The sequence below is a fragment of the Chlorocebus sabaeus genome, chromosome 6 (genome assembly GCF_047675955.1).
Source record: "Chlorocebus sabaeus isolate Y175 chromosome 6, mChlSab1.0.hap1, whole genome shotgun sequence".
In the NCBI taxonomy this organism is placed as follows: Eukaryota; Metazoa; Chordata; class Mammalia; order Primates; family Cercopithecidae; genus Chlorocebus; species Chlorocebus sabaeus.
This window is the reverse complement of record NC_132909.1, coordinates 48,648,846-48,668,876: the sequence shown is the minus strand read 5'-3', so window position 1 is coordinate 48,668,876 and position 20,031 is coordinate 48,648,846. Positions and strand designations below refer to the sequence as shown.

The 20,031-nt window shown below is 57.2% G+C and overlaps 1 protein-coding gene across 3 annotated transcripts in view; it reads right to left on the bottom strand.

Annotated features, from left to right (window-relative positions):
* Positions 1–14,217, bottom strand: part of ADGRL1 (adhesion G protein-coupled receptor L1) — a 63,105-nt gene extending 48,888 nt beyond the window's left edge. For all 3 annotated transcript variants that reach the window (XM_037992150.2, XM_037992148.2, XM_007996095.3), the window contains exon 1: positions 14,018–14,217. The gene's annotated coding sequence lies outside the window, so the exon portion shown is untranslated. The remainder of the gene's footprint in view (positions 1–14,017) is intronic.
* Between the last annotated feature and the right edge of the window lie 5,814 nt (positions 14,218–20,031).

Genomic DNA, 20,031 nt, shown 5'->3' with positions numbered 1-20,031 from the left:
AGGCTGAGGCAGGAGAATGGCATGTGAACCCAGGAGGCGGAGCTTGCAGTGAGCTGAGATTGCACCACTGCACTCCAGCCTGGGAGACAGAGCGAGACTCTGTCTCAAAAAAAAAAAACAAAAAAACGTACTGAAGACAGGGGAGTGACTAAGGACGGCAGTGAGGATAGCTGGAGATGGGGTATCTGCCCTGTGACCTGGGGGCCACGCCTGACCCCCACAGGCAGGGGGCCATTGCTTTAGGGGTACAGAGTTCCCCAGGAACATGACCACCTCTCCCCAGAGTGGCTCCCCTAGGAAGCTCCAGGCACCCCAAGGGACCAGCCTCAGCTTGGCAGATGGTGGGTGTCCCCTGGGAGCCCCAGGCCTGACCATCCCTGAGGCCTCTGGAGGGGGAGGTGTTACGGATTGAATTACGGCCGCCCCCCTGCACCCCCTCTGCCAAAAAAAAAAGAATGCCAGGCTAGGCATAGTGCCCAGTGGCTCACAACCACAACCCCAGTACTTTGGGAGGCCAAGGTAGGAGGATCACTTGAGCCTTGGAGTTTGAGACAAGCCTGAGCAATGGTGAGACCCCATCTCTACAAAAAACACAAAAATTAGCCGAGCACGGTGGCACGTGCCTGTAAGTCCTAGCTACTGGGAAGGCTGAGGTGGGAGGGTCGCTTGAGCCCAGGAGGTTGAGGCTGCAGTGAGCTCTGAGTGCACCATTGCACTCTAGCCTGGGCAAGAGAGTGGGACTCTGTCTCAAATGGAGTCCTAGGGCGCGAAAAAAACAAAAGATACGTTGAAGTCCTAACTCCTGATAACTCACATGTGACTGTGTTGAGAATATCTGGAGTCCTTACAGAGATAATCAAGTTAAAATGAGGTCATTAGTGTGGGTCCTAATCCAACAACTGGTGCCCTTATATAAAGGGGAAACCTGGACACAGGCATGCACAGAAGACCACGTGACCATGAAGGCAGACACCAGAATGATGCTTCTAGAAGCCAGGGAAGATTGCCAGTTAATGACCAAAAGAAGTCAGGAGACAGGCCTGCAACGGATTCTCCCTGAAGGCTCCCAGAAGGAACCAAGCCTGATGACACCTTGATCTTGGACTTCCAACCTCCAGAGCTGGGAGGCAACACTTCTGTTGTTGGCTGCAGTGGCTCACACCTGTAATCCCAGCACTTTGGGAGGCCAAGGCGGGAGAACTGCTTGAGCCCAAGAGTTTGAGACCAGCCTGGGCAACACAGTGAGACCCCAGCTCTATAAACAAATACAAAAAAGTAGCTGGGCGTGATGGGATGCACCTGCAGTCCCAGCTGCTCAGGAGGCTGAAGTGGGAGGATCACTTGAGCCTGGGAGGTTGAGACTGCAGTGACCTGTGATTGCACCACCACACCTCAGCCTGGGCAATAGAGCAAGACCCCATCTCTGAAACATATATCAATCAATCAATAAAGTCTCTGTTGCTAAAGCCGTCCCATCTGTGGTAATTTGTTGTGGAAGCCTAGGAAATTCATATACGGAGTCAGGACACACAGGGAGTGAGGAGGGAGGCAGAGATGGGGCCAGGGGTCTGAGCTGCAGAACTTTAGAGAAACCATTTACAGGAAACAGCAAACGACAGGGTGGGCGTCTAGCTGGGCTCTCCAGCAAGGAACCACCCAAGATGCCAGGGACAGTGGCGGACACCTCCATGTCCCAGCCCGAGCACCTTCCATGTGTAGCCCACGTAATCCTAATAACCATTTAGGAAGGGGAGAGGCTTGTACCCACATTTTACAGAGGAGGAAAGTGAGGTCCTGTCATTGAAGAGACATACCCAGGAACGCTCAGCTGGTAAGGGGGCTTGAACCCAGGGAGGGCTGGCTCCCCAGGTTGGGCTTGGTGAGCTGTGGGGGGATCCTGGGGGACCAGAAGAGCCCCCACTCCCAGGCCCACACTGCATTTGAGTGACTATGCATCCTCAGAGCTGGTCATGCCTGGAGGTTCTGCACTTGTGAGGCCAGGTGAGCCCACACCTGTGTCTGTCCCCACCTTGTACCTGAGTGGTCTTCAGTCACCCTATGTGTCTTTCTTTTTTCTTTCCTTTTTTTTTTTTTTTGAGACAACAGGCTCTTGCTCTGTTGCCCAGGCTGGAGTGCAATGGTGCACTCTCAGCTCACTGCAGCCTCGTCCTCCCAGGCTCAAGTGCTCCTCCCAGCTCAGCCTCCCACGTAGCTGGGACTATAGGCACACAGAACCATGCCCAGCTAATTCTTGTATTTTTTGTAGAGATGAGGTTTCACCATGTTGCCCAGGCTCGTCTTGAATTTCTGGGCTCAAGCGATCCTCCTGCTTCAGCCTCCCAAAGTGCTGGGACTACAGGTGTACCCAGGAATCCATTGCACCCAGCCATTGGTGACCCTATTTCACCCATGGGACACAGGGGGCTGCACACCTGCCTGTATGTTCGCGTCTAAGCCCTACATCTGTCTCAAGTGAAGGGTCGCTGCGGCAGGGTGGGCCACGGAGGCCCAGACTCTGTCCTCGGGTGCCCTGGGATGGCGATGGGGAGAGCGACAGGAGGAGAAGCGGCTGCTGGAGGAGAGGGGGCGCCTCTAGCCTGCCCTAGCCTGCAGTTGCCATGGCAACCCTCTGCGCACTAGAGTGGGTGGGAGTCTGAGTGCCTTGGGTTGGGGGGGGGGTGGGGAACCAAGGTGGGGATCTGGGATCTGGGCCCCCCTCATGGTCTCCTCCTTTCCTGGCAGCAGCCGGCCCCTCCACACACAGCTCTCTGGCTGCATCTCCTGCCTCCTGCCCACTCCCCAAACCTAGCTGCCCATGAGCCCGCCTCCTCCAGGAAGCCCTCAGGCATCCGGCAGGTGCCTAAGGAAGCTCCTGGATTTCAATCTGCTGTGTAGCTTCAGAGCAAGCACTTGGCCTCTCTGAACCTATTTCCCCATTGCTACTTAGGGACTAACAGAACTACCTCGCAGAGACAGAGCACGTGCCCAGAGAGGGCCTGGGTACATGGTCCTCAGGCAGGGCAAGGTTCTTGCAGCATCTTCAGTCCCCGCCCCATCCTCCAGCTCAGCAGATGGCAGCCCAGTCCCTCCAGGTGCTCAGGAACCAGACAGTCATCCTGGATCCCTCTCCCCTCACATCACATCCAGGCCCGTCAGGTCCTGTCGCTACTCCTTCAGGGTCTACTCACCTCTCGCCACTCCTCAGCTTCTCTCTGGTTCAGCCCCATCATCTCCCAGCTGGACCCCACTTCCCTGCCTCGCTGTCTACACTTCATCTCCCCATCTGGCTGCCACCCCTGTCCCTATCTCTACCCCCAGGCCAGAACGCTCTTTGCAAAATGAAACTGTCTACAGTATGTTTCCCTCATGGCCACCAGGGGGCGCTTGTGAGATTCTAAGTCAGCCGCTTCCCTCCTCTGCTCAGAACCCTCCGTGGCTCCCACCTCACTCAACCAAAAGCCAAAGCCCATCATACAAAGGCTCTGCATGGAGCCAGGTGTGGCGGCGCACACCTGTAATCCCAGCACTTTGGGAGGCTGAGACGGGCTGATTGCTTGAGCTCAGAAGTTCCAGACCAGCCTGGGCAACATTGTGAAACCCTGTCTCTACCAAAAATACAAAAAGTTAGCTGGGCGTGGTGGCGCACGCCTGTGGTCCCAGCTCCTTGGGAGGCTCAGGTGGGAGAATCTCTTGAGCCCGGGAGGTGGAGGTTGCAGTGAGCTGAGATTATGCCACTGCACTCTAGCCTGGGCAACGGAACAACAACCCATCTCAAAACAAAAAAAACGAACAGGCCCTATACAATGTGAAACACCAGGCACTGCTCTGCCTCAGGGCCTCTGCACGGGCTGTTTCTCTCTTCCCCAGATCCCCTCACAGCTCCTCCTGCATCTTCCTTTTGGTCTTTCCTCACACATCACTAGCTCGGCAAAGTACTGCTGGCCCCCGCACTCCTACACGTTGTCCTGGCTTGATTTCTCCATGATCCCCATCACCAACACGCCACGCATTGTATTTGCTTATGAACTCTCTGCCACTAGATGCTGGCTCTGCAGGGTGTGGTTTGCGTACTACGCTCAGCACAGCGCATGGCACAAGCAAGAAGCTGAAATACAACTGTTCAGTGAAGAACCTTTCGAAGGTCACCCTGGAGCTGGGCGCAGTGGCTCATGCCTGTAATCCTAGCAATTTGGGAGACCAATGCAGAATTGCTTGTGGCCAGGAGTTTGAGACCAGCCTGGGCAACACAGTGAGATCCTGTCTCTACAACAATTTAAAAATTAGCCAGGCATGGTGGCACACGTCTGTGGTCCTAGCTACTCGGGAGGCTGAAGCAGCAGGGTCATTCAAGCCCAAAAAGTCAAGGCTGCAGTGACTATTATGCCACTGCACTCCAGCCTGGGTGACAAAACATGACTCCGTCTCTAAATAAAATAAAATAAAGGTCACCCTGGCCACCAAGCAGCACTGGACTGCAAAGGGGTAGGGGTCGTTCAAAAAATTCCCTGCCCCTCCCCCAGACACCTTCTCCCTCGTCTCCCCATCTATCTGCCACCCCGTCCCATCTAATCTCTACCCTGAGGCCAGAACGATCTTTGCAAAATGAAAATCCAGTGACACCCCTCCCTGCCTACAACCCTCCATGGTTCCCCATTGCCTGTGATGCTCTAACACGGCATCTCAGGCCCTGCTGTCCTGCCGCCTTCCCATCACCTCTACTCAGCACCTGTCTCTCTCTCGCACACACAGTTCCTTATTCTGCTCTCCTTCCAAAGGGCTCTGCCTGGAGGACGGCGTTGGTATCCACTCTCCCAGCACACAGGGCCTCCGTGTTTTGCTCCCTTAACTGGACTTGGGCTCAGCTGTTAAATGTCTGTCTTCCCCACCATCGAGGGACTCTGAGGGGAAAGTACCACTGTGGGTTGGGCTGGCTCTTGTTGCGTGCCCAGCCCTGGGCAAGGAGTGGATGCTTGTTGATTTGTTTAATGAATGAAGGCTGGGCACGGTGGCTCACACCTGTAATCCCAGTACTTTGGGAGGCCGAGGTGGGTGGATCACCAGGGCAGAAGATCGAGACCATCCTGGCTAATACGGTGAAACCCCGTCTCTACTAAAAATACAAAAAAATTAGCCAGGCGCGGTGGCGGGCGCCTGTAGTCCCAGCTACTCGGGAGGCTGAGACAGGAGAATGGCGTGAACCCGGGAGGCGGAGCTTGCAGTGAGCCGAGATTGCACCACTGCACTGCAGCCTGGGCGACAGAGCAAGACACTGTCTCAAAAAAAAAAAAAAAAAAAAAAAAAGAATGAAGATGAAATAGACCCAAAAAGCAGGTCACCCATTCAGCGGATGTCTACCGAGTTCCCAACTGGTCACAAGTGCAACGGAGGAAGGTGTGCCTGAGAGTGGGTATATGTGTAGGTGCAACTGTAGACAGAGTGGCCAGGAAATGCCTCCCGTAAAAAGTGACATTTCAGCAGAGGTCTTGAGGAGGTGAAAGGAGCATTCTGGGCAGAGGGCATTCTGGGCATTCTTTTGCATGTGCAAAGGTCCTGGGGTAGGAATGCACTGAGATGTGGCTGGGGCTCTGTAAACAAGGGGAAGAGTGGAAGCAGGTGAGGGCGGCCGGGGTCACAGAGGCCATGCAGGGCCTTGTGGACCTCAGGGAGGACTTTGGCTTTCTAGAGATGTGTTGGGAATCCTGAACAAAGGAGGGATGGGATCTGGCTCGGGTGTTCACAGGCATCTTCTGGCCACAGAGGTGGAGATCAGACTGTGTGTGGGGAAGTTGCTAGGAGTGGAGGGTAGTCTCTACCCCACCTCTCCCTTGCCTTTTGTCTACAGGGCTGTCAAAGCCAGAAACCTGAAGCTTCCAACAGAGCTGGTTGCCTCTTGGCCTCCTGGCCTCCCTTCCTGCCAACTGTGGTTCTCGCCCATGTAGCAGCTAGAGGGAGCTCATGCTAAACATGCTCACCCTGCCATCTGGATCCTGACCCAACCCCCTTCTCCCTATCCCCACCCCCGTCACAGGCCCTGGCAGCCCCATGGACAAACCAAACACAGACTCACGGTCACAAGGCCAGCGAGCAGCCTCCAGCCTCTCTCCATGTGCAGTTGTGAAACATTTCTCCTTCCTCCTCTTTGAGCCACCACCTTCTCTCTGAGCTCAGGGCAGCCCCTGTCTCTCACAGATGCTCCTTCCCCTCCACCCTACCCATCCTCCCCCTCCAGGTTGCAGCTGGAAAACCCCCTCCTCCGGGAAGCCTTTCCTGATTTGCACCTCTGCTGCGCTCACCATCATGGCAGGTCCGCACCACAGTGGCCTGTGGTCTGTTTCTACTCCAAAGCGTTCACTGTCCAGCCCCAAGCTTTGCACTCTTAGCTCAGCAGAGCAGAGCTGGAAAGAGTTCTAGAAGCCAGGGCCTGAGGCCAGGTGCGGTGGCTCACGCCTGTAATCCCAGCACTTTGGGAGGCCGAGATAGGCGGATCATGAGGTCAGGAGATCGAGACCATCCTGGCTAACACGGTGAAACCCCATCTCTACTAAAAAACCACAAAAAATTAGCCGGGCATGGTGGCGGGCGTCTGTAGTCCCAGCTACTCGGGAGGCTGAGGCAGGAGAATGGTGTGAACCCAGGAGGTGGAGCTTGCAGTGAGCGGATATCACACCACTGTACTCCAGCCTGGGCGACAGAGAGAGACTCGGTCTCAAGAAAAAAAAAAGAAGCGAGGGCCCGAGCAGAGGGCACAGAGGCGGGATCCCCCTGCCGCATCAGAAGCTGGCTGTTAAGGGGCAGGGTGGGGACTGAAGAGACCAGGAGACGGGGGCATGGTGCCTGGCAGGGCAGGAGAGAAGAGGCCCCGGGCATAGCGCCCTCAAGTTGCAGGTTCAAATCCCGGCTGTGCGCCGTCATGTCGGCACGACAGGACACCCACGTCACTCCTCTCAATTGTGTCTCTCCACGGGGGAGCTGGGGAACGAGAGCCTCCCAGGGTGGCTGTGGGGGTTAGAAATAATTTTCGGCAATTCCACACATCTTTTTTGGAGCATCTTCTATGTGCCAGACACTGAGGGGCTGGGTACAAAAAAGTCGATTCTCCAGCGTACCAGTATTGTAAAAGAAGATAAAGCCAGCAGAAGTGGCTACGAGTGTGTGTGGGTTTGGGAGTGGTTTTTTTTTTTTTAATCGTATTTTTAAAGACAGGGTCTCGCTCTGTTGCCCAGGGTGGAGTGGCGCGATCATAGCTCACCACAGTCTCTGAGCTCAAGGGATCCTCCTGCCTCGGCCTCCCAAGTAGCTGGGATCACAGGGTGTGTGCCACTGTGCCAGCTAATTTTTAATTTTTTTTGTAGAAATGGGGGCCTCGTTATGTTTCCCAGGCTGGTCTCGAACTCAAGCGATCCTCCCACTTCATCCTCCCAAAGTGCTGGGATTACAGTCACTGTGCCCGGCTGTTGCAATTTTATTTTATTTTATGTATTTATTTATTTGAGACAGAGTCTTGCTCTGTCGCCCAGGCTGGAGTGCAATGGCGTGATCTTGGCTCACTGCAACCTCCACCTCCCAGGTTCAAGCGATTCTCCTGACTCAGCCTCCTGATTAGCTGGGACTACAGGCACCCACGACCACACTCAGCTTATTTTTGTATTTTTAGTAGAGACAGGGCTTCACCATATTGGTCAGGCTAGTCTCGAACTCCTGACCTCAGGTGATCCACCTACCTCAGCCTTCCAAAGTGCTGGGATTACAGGCATGAGCCGCTTGCCTGGCTGTTGCAATTTTAAATAGGATGATCAGGAAAGGTCATCTCCCCTGGAGAAGATGACATTTTAGCAAAGCCCTGTGAATTTGAGGGAGGAGCACGCAGGTGTTCAGTTCAGGAGAGTTAGAAGAGAGTCCGAGGCAGGGTCACAGTCCGTGCAAAGGCCCTGGGGCTGGGCCGTGCCTGTATGTTTGAATAACGGTGGCAGCTGCCTCGAGGAAGCGGGTTGTGAGCTGGTGGGGAGAGTGGGAGGAGGTGAGAGCAGGGAGGTGCCGGAAACAGACTGTGCGGGACTCCTTGTACTTTAAGCACACAACTGCTCCCCGAATGGGGCCGCCCCTCTGCCCAGCCTTCACTCCCAGAAGCCACTGGGGGGCGCTCTGGGGCAGGGTCGGCCAACCATGGTCAGGCCCCCGCCTGCATTTGTACAGCTGGTAAGCTAAGAATGGTGTTTACGTTTTTAAAGGACTGAAGAAGAAAAAAGGGGACAGGCCACAGAACCGGTCTGCGGCCCGCAAAGCTCTCAGTATTTACCATCTGGCTTTCTACAGAAAAGTCACCCAGCCAACCTCTACTCTATTTTATTTACGTACACATTTTTTTTGAGACAGGGTCTTGCTTTATAGCCCAGGCTGGAATGCAGTGGTGCGATTACGGCTCACTGCAGCCTCTACCTCCCAAGCTCAAGTGATCCTCCTGCCTCAGCCTCCCAAGTAGCTGGGACGACAGGCGTGCAGCACCATGCCCAACTAATTTAAAAAATTTCTTGTTTGAGACAGTGTCTCTCTCTATCGCCCAGGCTGGAGTGCAGTGGCATGATCTTGGCTCACGGCCACCTCCACCTCCCGGGTTCAAGCGATTCTCCTGCCTCAGCCTCCTGAATAGCTAGGATTACAGGCACGCGCCACCACACCCGACTAATTTTTGTATTTTTAGTTGACACGGGGTTTCACCATGTTGGTCAGGCTGGTCTCGAACTCCTGACCTTGTGATCCGCCTGCCTCAGCCTCCCAAAAGGCTGGGATTACTGGCGTGAGCCACTGCACCTGGCCTAATTTTTTCATCTTTTATTCTGTAAAGACAGGGTGGGGGGGGGGGGGTGTCTCACTTTGTCGCCCAGGCTAGTCCCGAACTCCTGGACTGAAGCGATCCTCCTGCCTCAGCCTTCCAAAGTGCTGGGATTACAGGCGTGAACCGCCTTGCCCCACTAGGCGTAACCTCTACTCTACAGCCATCACTGTCAACCCAGGACAATTCTGCCCCGGATCCTAGTATGTTTAGCAATGTCTGGAGACTTTCCGAGGTGTTACAACTGTGGGGGCGGGGGTGTCACTGACATCTATCGGGCAGAGGCTAGGGTGGCCTCCAAGCATCCTATAGTACAGAGGACAGCCTCCCACAGAGAATGGCGTGGCGCCAAAGTCAGGAGTAATGGAAATCGTCTGGGAAATCCTGTCTGGGAAAGCCAGCCCCAGGCCCCTCACCTCCTTAAGGGACCGGAAGGACAATCTACCTGGCTTCCTGGCCTGATCATTTGTGACCTGCAGGGTATTTTTAGCCTCTGAGGGAGGGGCACTGGCTATTCTGAGTATTTTTTTTTGGGGGGGGGGGCAAGGCTATTTTTGGCCTCGGCATCTGTTCATTGATTTTTTATCTTCTCCCCAATTTTGGAACAGGAGGCAGGGAAGGCAGGGGCTTTTTTTTTTTTTTTTTTTTGAGTCAGGATCCTGCTCCATCACCCAGGCTGGAGTGCACTTGTGCAATCATAGCTCACTGCAGCCTCAAACTTCTGGACTCAAGCGATCCTCCCACCTCGGCCTCCTGAGCAGCTAAGACTACAGGAGCATATTCACGACGCCCAGCTATTTAAAAAAAATTTTTTGGAGACGAGTCTTGCTGTGTTGCCCAGGCTGATCTCAAATTCTTGGCCTCAAGCAATCCTCCCACCTCAGCTTCCCAAGTGCTGAGATTACAGGTGTGAGCCACCACACCCGGGCCAGGTAAGACTTCCTGAACACACACTGTGGGCCAGCGATGACTGCTGACACCTGGGATTCCCAAAGCAAAGCAAATCACAACATCCTCGCACACTTGGATCCTCCTCACAGACACAGACAGTAAACAAACAAGCACAGAACATCAGGAAATTACAGACTACGTGAAAAGCCGTCCGCTGTACTGCACGTCAGGAGGGGGGTGGGAAGATGCGACTTTGCAGAAGGTGCCTAGGAGTAAACGTTACTGGGGAGGTGATATTTCAAGAGGGTGGGGGAGAAAAAGCCTCGCAAATATCTAGGGGAGGGTCCTAGGTGGAAGAACAGCCAGTGCAAAGGCCCTGGGGTAGGATCACGCTTAGCACATTGGAGGAGCAATGAGGAGGGAGGAGGTGGCCCAGAAAGGCAGTGAAGGGCCAGACCCCAGGACAGCCCAAGCCTGCGTGGACTACTGCAGTCAGAATTTGGGGCTGCCCTTGAAAAGGAGACACATGCCTTCTCCCCAACTCGCATGACAGGAGAGTTTTGCTTTATTGTTTTGGGGTTTTGTTTTTTTTTTTTGAGACTGAGTCTCGCTCTGTCACCCACGCTGGAGTGCAGTGGTGCAATCTCAGCTCGCTGCAACCTCCGCCTCCTGGATTCAAGCGATCCTTCCGCCTCAGCCTCCCTGGTAGCTGGGATTACAGATGCGCACAACCACACCTGGCTAAATTTTTGTACTTGTAGTAGAGACAGGGTTTCACCATGTTGGCCAGGCTGGTCTCAAACTCCTGACCTCAGGTGATTCACCCGCCTCAGTCTCCCAAAGTGCTGGGATTACAGGTATGAGCCACCATGCCCAGCCGATAGGAGAGCTTTGATGGAAACCCCATATGTGTTGCTAGAACGTGAGCTCCACAAGGACAGGACGTGGCCACCACCCTCCATGGCGCCACCCGTATGGTGCTGGGTGGGGAAAGCACTTGGCAAGTGTGTGCAAACTGCATGACGAGGTGCACCTAGCCTCACTCAAAGGAGTCCTGAGCACACAACTGCAGGTGCACACAAGATGCAGACAGTCCCATGTGTGCACACAGACAGCTGCTCCTTCTTGCAGCCCCGAGTCCCCCAGCATGACCACCCCCTCTGCAAAACACAAACACCAGCACACGAGGGACCCTTATGAACACTGGATGAGCCTGATAGACACGTGGCCACATGCGCCCTTGGCTAGATCACCATCCAGGCCACACAGGCAGATGACACCTATGCACAGGTGCAGACAGACAGACATCTGGATTCTGGGGACACCGGGACCCCTCCATGTTTCTACTTGGCCTCCCGCCTCACTCTAGGACCCGTCTCTTCCCTTCCACCAGGGTGCCCAATAGCAACCACTCTGCCCCAAACCCAGCCTGGGAGGAGCTGTCTGTCTTGCCACAGCACCTCCAGGGTCACTGGGGTCAGGGTTTCAGACCCAGGGAACCCCCACCTTGGGAGTCCCTCCCCCTGCCTCCCCATGGAGGGGCTGGAGGAGGGGAAGCGTCTGGCATCTGGAAATCAGATCCGTGAGAAGAACCCACACAGAAACCAGAGCCTTGTGTGTCCTTGGCCACACGTCTCGCCGGGGAGGCAGGAGGGGGTGGAGGGCAAAGACGATGCTCTGGCAGGGATGGCACTGCTCCCACTCCTCTGGTTCCTCTTGAGGGGTACCCGCTGCCACCCTCCCCACCGAGATGCCTGCACTGGGGCTGAAGCAACACACGTTCTGCCACCAGCCTGGCAGGGTAGGGAGGACACAGACGCCCCGAGACACACGCATCACGCAGCCTCGCATGCAGGTGGAGACGCCACCAGCCAGGAGCCCAAACCGCTGGATGCAAACACACTCCCGAGGAGCTGAGGCGCCTGTAGGCTCCTCCCCAATGTGTCCACAGGGTCCTCCTAGGTCCCCCAGGAGAAAGGGCTCCCCTGGGCAGGCTGGGAATAGAAGCTGGGCTTCAAGTCCCTGCCTTCCCCTCCCTCCCTGTAGGCTCCACAGCCCAGGTGTGCTGGTCCCCAGCTCCCCATCCTCCCCAACCCTGCACGCCAGCTACACCCCCAAGAGCAGGCATCAGCATGGGTGATCACCGGGTACGCAAGCCCCCCAGAAGTGGGGATTGAGACGGGTGCCCCTTGGAGAGAGAGCGAGCGCCTGGAGGGGCGTCCCAGGGCAGGTGCTACACACACAGGGTGGACTGAGCGAGGCCATGTGGGAGGTCACCAAGCTAGGGAGGAAGATGGTGGCAAGACCAGCAGGAGGGCCGGCACCCACATGTGAGTGCACACGTATGTTGCACGAGTATGTGGCTCCGTGTACACGGGTGCGATCGCTGCCAGCCATGGAATTAGTTCCCTTTTCCGAATTCCAGATGATTTTTCATCTCTGTAATTAATGGGCAAGTCAGTTCTGAACGGCATGGCAGGCAAATTGCTAGTTAGGAAAATCACGGATAATTTTCTCGATATGATAATGAAGGTTGGAATCCTTCTCTTATTCTCCCTGTTTTCATCCTACTTTTAAGTAATAAATTTGGCATTAGTGGGAGGGGAGCAGGGAGGAAGAAGTCACCTGCCCCCCAAAGCTGGGGCCTGACAGGGGCCCACGCAGAGTCCCCTGCCCCCCAGGCCGTGGGGCAGATTAGAGAAGAGAATGAGGGGTGTGGACCCTCCGCGGGGGTGATCAATTCAGGGGTCCAGGCCCTGGAGAACAGGTGGAGGGCAAGGAGCTTCCAGGCTGCGAGCCAGGGTGAAGGAGTGGGGTCTGGGGTCAGGTTAGACTCATGCCAGCCCTTGGGGTGTTGGAAAGAGAAGCAGAAACCAATAGCCTGTCCCCAAACAGCACGGAGGTCAACGGTCCGGAATAGACATTCACCCTCAGGTGTGCCCCCCAAGGTCCAACTTCCTCTAAGCGGTGACTCCATACCAGGCTAAGGGAGCCAGGCAAGCAGAGAGAGGAGGAGAGAGAGAGATATAAAGGCAGAGGAGAGAGAAAGAGAGAGAGAGAGAGAGAGAGAGAGAGAGAGAGAGAGACAGCCAGCCATCTTGGCAGCCATTTTGAACCCCTCCCCCTCCTGCCCCCAGGCACACACGTTGGGCTGTTGGATGTAGGAAGACAGACCCCAGCTCTGAGTCCGGTGGAAGCCAGGCAGAAAGGGGGGCCCTGCCTGGAACTGGGAATAGAGACACCCACGCGGCTGCCATGGGTGGAGGTGGATGGGGGCTGCAACAGGAGGAAAGGGTCCAGGCAGGTACAGTGAGATGCTGGCCAGGGATGGGGCAGTGTGAGGACCCGGACTCCAAGTGTAGTGACAGGGGTGTGTGTAGCCAGCGGCTGTCTTCAGATGGGGGCCAGGGGTGCACTGGAGAGATACCTGGGAGGGCACTTTTTGGACACGGCTGGAACAAACACAGCACTCCCCAACCCACCACTTCAGGCCTGGACTCGGGTCCCAGGACCATCATATGGGAGGATGACAACTGAACCTTGGTAGCTCAATCAAATGCGCACCTGGGGTGGGGGTGGGGAGTTGTCCTCAAAGCACGAATAATCCCGGTGGATCAAACCTGCCGGCCTCCCGTGCTTTAACCCGGCACCACGGAGAGAAGGTGCTGCCTGGCTGCACCCCCTCCTCCTGACAGCGGCGCCCCCCGGACTGCGGCCAGCTCGACACCCAGACAGACCCCTCCCCATCCCCCGCGCCACTGCCTCCCAGAGAAAAACAACCCCCTCGCCCAGCATCTTGTGGTGCCAGCCACGGCTCCTCCGAGGCCCGGGACCGGCGCGCGGCGCGCACACGCACCCCCTCCGCTCACACCCAGACACCTACACAAACAGAGCGCCAAGCACCCGCGCGCACACGCACCGGGGACACGCAGGCACCGCCGCGCCGCTTCCCCACAAAGGCTGGCGCGCGCGCGGGCACACGCAACCACGCGCGGGCACACTCGCGGTCCCCTCCCCCCGCCAGGCACCCTGCGGCCACCCGTCCGCACCCCCGCGCCCCGGGCGCTCCGTGGGGGCCGCCCCTCCCGGGCCCCTAGCCAGTGGGGGTGAGGTGCGGGCTGCCCCCGACGCCCCTCCCGCTCAGGTGCAGTGCCCCGCGCGGCTCCAGCGTCCCCTCCCCCCTCGCGGCCAGGACAGGCCCCAGCTCCCATCCTTCCCGCCTCCCCTCTTCCGCGCGCCCCGCACACCTGGCCCAGGTGCGGCGTCGCCCCTCGCCCTGGGCCCGCAGACACTCACCTGTCCAGCGCCGCTCTGGGGTCGGCCCAGCGTGTCTCTTCTGCGGCTCCGCGAACCCGGGCCCCCCGCCCGGCACATCTCCCGGAGCCGGGGCTGAGGGGAAGCGGATAGGAGGTGGCGGGGCGAGGGCGGCCTCCGTGTCCCTTCCTTCCCCTAGCCCAGCACCGCCGCCACCGACCAAAAATTAAAAAAAAAAAAAAAAAGAAAAGAAAAAAAAAGAGGCGGATTACACGGAACCAAAGGCGGCCCCCTCGCGGCGGCGGAGGCTCGGGACTGGGGGCGATCGGGTCTGCGCCCCTCCCGGGGAGCGAGGCGGTGGGGCGGGGGCGGCGTCAGAGCGCCGGGGGCTGGGGCGAGGCGGAGCGCCCCGAGGCGGCGCCGGCAGCGGCCCGCATCTCCCCCGCAGCTCCGCGGCCCCGACGGAGGCGGCACGTGTGCGCCCAGGCGACTTCCCAGCCCCCTCCGACGGCGGCGATGGCCGAGGGGTTAACGGGGCAGCCGGGGCGCCCCTGCAGGCCCCCGCCGCCCGGCGGCGCCGCTCCGGGGCCCGCGCGGCCCCATCAGCCGGGGCCTCCTCGGCAGACGGCGGGGCGGGGGCGCCGCAGCGCCGACAGCTCCCGCGCCGACGGCTCGGGCTCCCCGCAGTGGCCGCGGGGGGCTCGGGTTGGGGGTGGGCGGCGCGGAGCTGGCGGAGGGGGGGCGGCGCGGCTGGAGGCGGGTGCCGCGGCGTCGCGCCCCCGCTGCGGCCGGAGGGGGGGCGCCGGGCCGGGCCCGTGGGCACCGCAGGACGCGCGGACCGAGCCGGCGCCGGGCACCAGCAATGACAAGCCGCCTGCTCGCCCCGCTCCCCGGCGCACCCGCTCCGGGAGGGGGGCGGCGGGCGCGCAAAAAACCCGGCCCGGAGTCGCCGCCCGGGACTGGCCGCCGCAACCCGCCTGAGCACCCCAGGAGCCGGCCCGAAAACCCGGGCTGGACTTTCCTTCCCTTCGCCTCCTCTCGCCTTCTCTCTGGAAAAGCAGGGAGAAGGAAGGCGACGTGCTGGAGCCCCGCGTTGGAGCGGGGAGTGGGGGAAGGGAGACAGACGTAAGGAAGACCCGGAGAGGATTTTCCAGCGAAGTAAAAGGAAAGGCGCCGAGTCCGGGAAAGGAGGGCGCAAATGGGGAGATCTGGAAGGGTTGTGCAAAACCCGAGTTGGATTAGATAAAGATGTGAGGAACGGGTGTTGGGGTGGGTGGTTCGGGGGTAGATGCGACACGGCCAAATGCACCCGGGGCACGCAAATTTCGGGCCGGATTCTTTCTCGGGAGACGGAGTAATGCGTCAGGCCTAACGCAGTGGAAACAAGCAAGACCCGGCCCGGAATTCCCGGGACCTGGGTTCGCAGGGGAAGGGTGTTCTGGAGGGGGGATGCTTAGTGTCTGAGGCGACTTGGGTTGCCCTCATCTTCCTGGCAGCGACGTGTAAGGGGGAGGGGCAAAAGGAGGGCTGGACTCGGGTACGAAGGGATTCGGCGCGCTGGCTGCACCGGAGCGGACAGGTAAAAGCGGTTTCTGGATCCAGAGGCGCTGCGAGGGGAATGCGATGAGGCCGGTACCCTGGGAGACCAGACCTACAATAAAAGGCGAGGGAGGCACACAAAGCCAGGACTGGAGCGCGCGGGACGGGATGAGACCCTCAGCAGAAGATCCTGGGCCACCGAGACAGGGGCTTGGAGCTGACCGGGCAGGAGGGGCGGAGGGAAGCGTTAGGGGGAGGTTTGTATCTATAAACGCCTCAAAGTCTTGCTTTTGGGGAGGGGGTGCGGGAGAAAAATTGAATTTTATGTTCTCTGAAAGAGTAAAAACCCGGCATGGATTTTCACCATCTAACAACTCCATTGCAGCTGGTGGACTTAGAGAAGTAGGGCAAGAAGCAGGCTTGGGTTCCCAGGCATCAGACCAAGTGAGGTGAGGAGCAGGTTTCGGATTGAGGCTGCAGAGGGAGCCCCGGGACCCCCTCTCTGGGGTGGGGAAGGCTGTTGGACCCGGCTTTGCTCTCCGGAGAGCCAAAGTTATGACTGCCAAGACCTATAGCCGGGGCTGTAAAACCGGGCCCCAAGCCAAAAATAGACACTTCGGCAGATCACGCAACTTTATGCAGGGTGGGGGCTGGAGGGAAATGGAAGTGGGGTGCAGACTCCTGGAGTGGAGGGAACAGGGGGGAGGGGGTGTCCCTAAAGCGGGGCTGCTGGCTCCATTTTATGAAAGATGGGTGCAACGGGAAGACTGATGGCTGGGGAGGAGCAAAACCCGGGCTTGGATCCTCAGGGAAAGGAATCCATTCAAGTGAGGCCTAAATGTTAAGGCAGACAGCTCAAAGTTCAAAGCTGGCCTGCATCTTAGCAGCAGGGCAGACAAATCCTGATCTGAGTTTTAGAGGAGGGGGACTGGCTGAGGATGGGGATGGGGGAAACCGCCAGTCCAGGGAAGAGAGTGCATTGCTAACCAGGCACTTTGCAGAGTGAATGAGGAACGAGAAAAGGATTCCTGAGTAGGAGTGGTAAATCCACAAAACTTGAGGCGTATCTGGATGGGAAAAAATGAGTATCTAAGAAAGCCTGAGTTGAATAATCTGCACAGGAATGAACTTGGGCTCTAAGAACTCTTTCCTAGAAGCATGTCCCTGTGGCTAAACTGGAGGAAGGGCAGGGACACCAGACTTCCAGGCTGGCCGGGTGACTACGTGCCACTGCTGTGGCAGCCTGTCACCCTCCACCGCCTTCTGTGGACAGCTGTCTTTTCAGTACTGGGAAGGGATTCTTAAAAGCCAGAACCTAGGCAAATGTGACCCCAGAGAACTTCAGAGTGGAGGGATGGGTTACTTTCATTCCTCCTTCATGCCCAGGATTTCATGGCTGCAGAGCAGTCCAGCCTTGAATCTGGGTGGCCAGGCTGGACACCTGGACCTGGGGGACCAAAGAGGTATAAAGTAGGAGTTGGTGAGTGCAAAAAGGATCTCATCCATCTGTGGTTGACTGCAGATTCATTGGGTATGGAGGAGGGCATCCCATCTCTCTATGCCTCGATTTCCCACTTTGAGATACTGACAACACCAAGTAAGACCCATAAAGGCCTTGAGATGCTGGACACTCCAGGCAGCCAGATTTCTATAAACCCAGCGGTACCGAAAAGGGACCAGAACTTGACGCTCAGAAAAAGCTGGTCACCTCCTTGTTCTCTTGCTCCAGGCCTTCTGCCCCCACCGCACCCTCCAGCCCTGAGCAGCCCATGCACCTCCCCCTACAGAGCAAGCCGAGGAGGTGGTTTTAACTTGCATTCTCCAGAGGCTGCGAAAAGGAGTGGCCTTTACTTACATGAAGGAAAGCAACAACATTCTTTAAGGCACCCTCAGCTCAGTTTGGGAAACCCCAGTCGGAACCCCCTCACCCCAACCCCTCACCCCTTTCTAGACCCTCTAAAACCCCCTGGTCTCAGTTGGGATCGGTTCTCCAGCCTCCATCTGATCCATGTCTCCTGGACTTGTGAGCGGCGTGCTCAGCAGGCAAAGAGTGCGAGGAGACTGGGGGGCGCGTAAAGAGCCCTGGCACCCCTCAGACCTTCGGCTGCGCAGCCGCAGTGGAGGCCGCGCCAGCAACTGGGCTCCGGGAACCAAGGCGTCCGCGCGCGCACGCAGACTCGCCTGCGCGCCGCGTTCCCCGCGCTGCCCGGGTCGGTACCCGCGCTTCGGACACCCTGCTCCTAGCGCGCTCCTCGCTTCCAGCCTCCCACCTTGCTCCTTGGGATCCCCATGAGCCCCGCGCCTGAGGCATCCCACGCTCTGTGCATTCCGTCCCACGGGACCTCCACGCCCACGGTGCCACGCGCCTCGAGTACCCCATGTTCTGTGAACCCTGCACCCGGACGCCCCACCTTCTGTGCACCCTGTGCTAGAGAACCCGCACGCCCAGGGTGCTCTATACCTAGGGCACCCAGTGTTCTCCTGCGTATCTGGGACTCCACATTTTGTACGCCTAGCATCTCCAGCATCCCAGCGTCAGACACAGTTGGGCTTGCCTGTGCCTTGTCTGTCCCCCTCTCTGTGTCTTCCATGTATTGCGCCCACCGCCTCGGTTGGGCCCCCAGCCTCACCATCCTGAAGGCTCTGCTTCGCCCCAGTGCTCAGCTTCCCTTTACCTCAGGCCCAGTGCCCTGCCTCAGGCTCCTGGACAGGTCAGGGCAACGCCAAACAGTCACTGCCCACCAGGCGCCCCCAGCCCGTGTTTTCCTAGAGCTCACTCGGTATAGGATGCACAACCCTGCTGTTCATTTCATTGCTCGGTGCACGTCTTCATTCCATTTATGCCCCAAACTCATAGCACGCACCTTATATGCCCTTACCTGTCAGGTGCAGTGTGATGCACTGAGGATGTGCCTCCAGTGCACAAGGAGCAAGGCAGGGAGCCTTCTCTGGGCGCTCCCTTCATCATGGAGAAGATGGGCACAGAATGCGTGGTGGAATGAGCCCTGGAAAGTCAGCAGGTGCCAGGCAGCGGAGGATGGACCTATCCTTGAGGTGTGGGTGAAGTTTTGTGTGTCCCTGGCCTTTCCAGAGGCTCCCTGTACCCCCATCTTGGGCAACTTCTTTTATTTATATTTATTTATTTATTTTGAGAAGAAGTCTCCTTCTGTTGCCCAGGCTGGAGTGCAGTGGCACGATCTCTGCTCACTGCAACCTCCCTCTCCTGGGTTCAAGCAATTTCCAGCTAATTTTTTTTTTTTTTTTTTTTTTTTTTTTGAGACGGAGTCTCACTCTGTTGCCCAGGCTAGAGTGCAGTGGCCGGATCTCAGCTCACTGCAAGCTCCGCCTCCCGGGTTTATGCCATTCTCCTGCCTCAGCCTCCCGAGCAGCTGGGACTACAGGCGCCCGCCACCTCGCCCGGCTAGGTTTTTTTGGTATTTTTTAGTAGAGACGGGGTTTCACCGTGTTAGCCAGGATGGTCTCGATCTCTTGACCTCGTGATCTGCCCGTCTCGGCCTAATTTTTGTATTTTTAGTAGGGACAGTGTTTCACCATGTTGGCCAGACTGGTCTCGAACTCCTGACCTCACGTGGTCTGCCCACCTCGGCCTCCCAAAGTGTTAGGATTACAGACGTGAGCCATCGTGCCGGCCTATTTATTTATTTTTAGAGACGGGGTCTCTTTCTGTTGCCCAGATTGGAGTGCAGTGGTGAAATCATAGCTCACTGCAGCCTGGAACGCCTGGGCTCAAGCAATCCTCCCACCTCAGCCTTCCAAGTGGCTGGGACTAACAGGCCTGAGCCATCACACCCAGCTAATTTTTGTTTTTTTGTTTTTTGTTTTTTGTTTTTCCATAGCTTGCTATGTTGCCTAGACTGGTCTCAAACTCCTGGGCTCAAATGATCCTCCTTCCTCAGTCTCCCAAAGCGCTGGGATTACAGGTGTGAGCCATGGTGGCCGGCCAACCTTGGGAGATTTCTGAGCTCCATTCAGTTCCACCCCCACTGCCAGACCAAATGGAGGGCAAGATAAAGAGTTTCCAGAATTGGGCTAGGAAGATAGGTTGGGAGCTGGGAATAATTCCAACTCTGGTCTTTTTTTTTTTTTTTAAATGGAGTGTCACTCTGTCATCCAGGCTGGAGTGCAGTAGCATGATCTCGACTCACTGCAACCTCCGCCTCCTAGATTCAATTGATTCTCCTACCTCAGCCTCCCAAGTAGCTGGGATTACAGGCATGCGCCACCATGCCAGGCTAATTTTTGATTTTTTTTTCCAGTAGAAACAGGGTTTCACCATGTGGGTCAGGCTGGTCTTGAACTCCTGACCTCAAATGATTTGCCTGCCTCAGCCTCCCAAAGTGTGGCATGAGCCACTGCACCCAGCCAGGTTTTGTTTTTTGTTTTTTTTGAGACAGAGTTTCGCTCTTGTTGCCCAGGCAGGAGTGCAATGGTGTGATCTCGGCTCACCGCAACCTCCACCTCCCAAGTTCAGGCAATTCTCCTGCCTCAGCCTCCCG